The 3670-nt window shown below is 34.7% G+C and overlaps 1 non-coding gene across 1 annotated transcript; it reads left to right on the top strand.

Annotated features, from left to right (window-relative positions):
• Positions 1 to 1069: 1069 nt before the first annotated feature.
• LOC125119065 (U6 spliceosomal RNA) lies at positions 1070 to 1172 on the top strand. The gene has a single exon (XR_007133019.1). It is a non-coding gene; the product is annotated as a U6 spliceosomal RNA (small nuclear RNA).
• The last annotated feature ends 2498 nt before the right edge of the window (positions 1173 to 3670 follow it).

Here is a 3670-nt window from a genome sequence, read left to right as displayed (position 1 = left end):
ATGGTCTCCACTGAAACTACCCAACTCTGATGTAGAAAAGCAAAATGAGCCACAGATAATACTGAAACAAATGGTCATTCCAGTGTTCTGGTAGACTTTATTTATGGACACTGAAATTTGAATTTAATATGATTTTCTGTGTTTAAAAAAGCATATTTTTCTTTTGATCTTTTTTAATCATTTAAAAATGTAAAAGTCATATTTGGCTTGTGGGCCTTATAAAAACAGACAGAGGAGCAATGTGATCCAAAGACTATAGTTTGTTTGACCCTTGACTTAGCCAATTGCACAAGCAGGTTCCATAATGTGCACTTATAATTCTGTGTGTGCCTCATCTGGAACTTCCTTTCATATTTCTATGCCAAAGATGTCATTCAGGTTGGCTTTCAAAGACATTTATTTCCCAAAGTTCCTTTTCTGACCAATCTCACCTTCTCTTTGACAAACACAAGCCTTCAGTTTCTTAAATGAGTATGTTCCCCCTTCATTAATAAGATCAGGAAATAGCTAAAACTTTTGATAATGAAGATGATTTTGCATGCTTTTCTGTGGCATAGTGGATAGTAACTCTATTCATGGGGTGATCAACAGGGGGAAATGGACCCATTTTTACAAATTCATTTATTTATTTATTTATTTTTCTTTTTTTTTTTTTTTTTTTTTTTTTTGGCTGTTTCTTTGGGCCGCTCCCGCGGCATATGGAGGTTCCCAGGCTAGGGGTCAAATCGGAGCTGTAGCCACTGGCCTATGCCAGAGCCACAGCAACGCGAGATCCGAGCCGCGTCTGCGACCTACACCACAGCTCACGGCAACGCCAGATCGTTACCCCACTGAGCAAGGGCAGGGACCGAACCCGCAACCTCATGGTTCCTAGTCGGATTCGTTAACCACTGCGCCACGACGGGAACTCCCATTTTTACAAATTCATGCTTCAATGTCTGATACCCCAGAGTGGAATTTGCCATCACTCTGCCATCAGTGCTTTTTGAAACTTTTCAATATCATTACAACCACAATATATGAGCACAGAGAGCTTTACATTATGTTTCAAGAATACTATCCATAATGTTTGCTTCAGCAGCACATATACTAAAATTGGAAGGATACAGAGAAGATTAGCATTGCCCCTGTGCATGGATGACATGCAAATTCCATAATTTTATGACTAGGTTACTTTACTGTACAGCAAAAATTGGCACAGCATTGTAAATCAACTATATTTAACGAAAAAAAAAAGAGAAGAAAAAGAATACTATCCATATATCCCATGAATTGTAACTTTGTTTTTATAAATAATGATTTAACATCAGACCATTTCTATGGTAAGGGATATGAATAAGGACCATGAAAACAACATGGGAAGAACAGGCTGGTACCAATGTCTCTATCTCTTACTATCATGGAGATCTATGCAATTTGCCTTGTATATTTTATTCTTTTAAATTGTTTTCTCTTGTCCCCTTTAATTTTTTCTTCTTCTGAATCTCTATTTTGCCTCTATTATTACTTGCTAGACTCAGCATGGGGTCTTGGAAGGAGTCCTAAAGTTGTACTGAGAAGAATGCAGTGTCAGAACATTTACAATTCTAAGAAACAGAAACTAAACTAAAATTAGCTGAATAAAATGTCAAAGATCTTGGGAAGAGAATAAGAATTAATTGATTTATATAACTAGGAAGTCCAGGCAGCTGGAAATGTTTTAATGCACAGTTTAATCCAGTTCAAATAATAGAATTAAGACTGTTACTTTCTCCAACTCTTGACTAAAACTCTGCTTGTGTCTACTCATCTTCTTTCCCAGGAAGCTTTATCTATGTGGCAATAAGATAGTTGCCAATAGCCCCAAGCCCATGTCATTCTTACAGCTCTTAATTCCAGAAAAATGATAGCATATTTCCTAGTAGCTCTTGAAAACTTCTAGGGTAGGTTTTTATTGGGCTGTCTTGGGTTCTATAACTATCACTGAATTAATCACTCATAAGAATCCTGAGATACACTTTTTGGCTAGTTTTAGGACTATTCCCACCCAAAGTCATGTGGAAGACCAATGCGAATGGAACCAGATAAGCATTGAAGAATTACAATGCAACCAGGAGGAATTGTTCTCCAAAGGAAAATAGACTGAAAAGAAAAATATATATCTATGAACTGGCATTCATGAATGACTTCCACTAAAACAAGTGTATGACACCAAATTACTCAAGGTATAATATAGTGTGGGGAAAACTCTGTATATGCAGTGGCTCTGAAATGTTTATATCTACAAAATATATGAGGGAATACTATGATTTAGGCTTGTCAGTGAACTTTAGGATTACCCTAAACATTACTTTGTCCCTAGTGAGTATAAGGATCTAACTTGTATTGATTGCTTCCATAGACTATCTAAGAGGTATACTATAACCATCCATGAAATTCTGCCTAGAAGTTAAGTCTCTCTTATATTATCCTGTGAGATTGTTATCATATAAGCATCTTGATTTTATAAATTGAGACTCAGAGAGCTAAGTAAGTAGTAAAGCCAGGATTCAAACTCATTTTTGTTGTTTTCCCTGATTTCAAAATTTATATTCTTCCCTGCTGCCATGCTGTCCTATAAACAGAGCTAAGGAAGGAATGGCTCCTTTAAATGCATTCTTACAGTATTTACACATAATGTCTGTTCTACAGAGCAACTCCCACAAATACCATTCTATAGTTTATTTGGACACTTCATCAGGTCACTAATGTGTGGTTTAAAGTCTGAAGCATTTTCAGAATATGGGTTCCTATAGTCTACCAATAGTGTTCCCTTTCTCCTTTGTAAGTTTTCTGAGAAGGGAAAGTTTTCAACAGGGAAGGTTTTCTAAGAAAGTATAAATAATAAAAAATCTCATGTACTGAAAATATCCTACTGGATGCTTAATCTAATTAGATAGGATAGGTGCAGAAATATTCGATTTACAGTATATAACAATTCTGTCTTGATTTTCATTTAACTTCAACTCAGTACTTAGAATTTTCTCTCATAGATTGCCAGAGAAAACATTCTATATAATATAAGCTTTTTAAGAAACCAGAATACCCTGCAAGTCTCTTCTTTAGCCTTAGAAACTGGCAACATTTTTCAAAGGTGCTTTTTTTGCTTCATACTTATACAACTGGTATTCTTAAACCAGCAGAAAGTGTTCTTTATTGGCTCTTCTTGCAGCCTGATGAGAATAAAATTATACTCTATTTGCAGATACCATGATCGTCTGTATGGAAAATTCTAAGAAATCCTCTTAAAAAACTGTTTAAACTAATAAACAGTTTCATCGAGGTTGCAGAATACAAGATCAATATACCAAAAAATGTATTTCTGTATACCAGCAATGAAAAATCCAAAAGTAAAATTAAGAAAGTAATTCCAATTATAATAGCATCAAAAGTAATATGATACTTAAGAATAAATTGCACCAAAAAGGTGCAAGTTTTACACTTAAAACTATGAAACATCATTGAAATAAATAAGAGACCAAATAATGAAAAGATATCCCATGCTCATGGATTAGAAACTTAATATTTTAATGTAGCAATAGTCACCCAAATTGATCTACAGATTTAACACAATCTCTATCAAAATACCACTTGTGTTTTTTGCAAAATTTGTACAGAAATGAAAAAGCCACAGAAGAGAAAAAAAAACAAT

The sequence above is a fragment of the Phacochoerus africanus genome, chromosome X (genome assembly GCF_016906955.1).
Source record: "Phacochoerus africanus isolate WHEZ1 chromosome X, ROS_Pafr_v1, whole genome shotgun sequence".
NCBI classification, from domain to species: Eukaryota; Metazoa; Chordata; class Mammalia; order Artiodactyla; family Suidae; genus Phacochoerus; species Phacochoerus africanus.
Note: the sequence above shows the minus strand (reverse complement) of the source record. Positions and strands in the feature narration are given on the sequence as shown.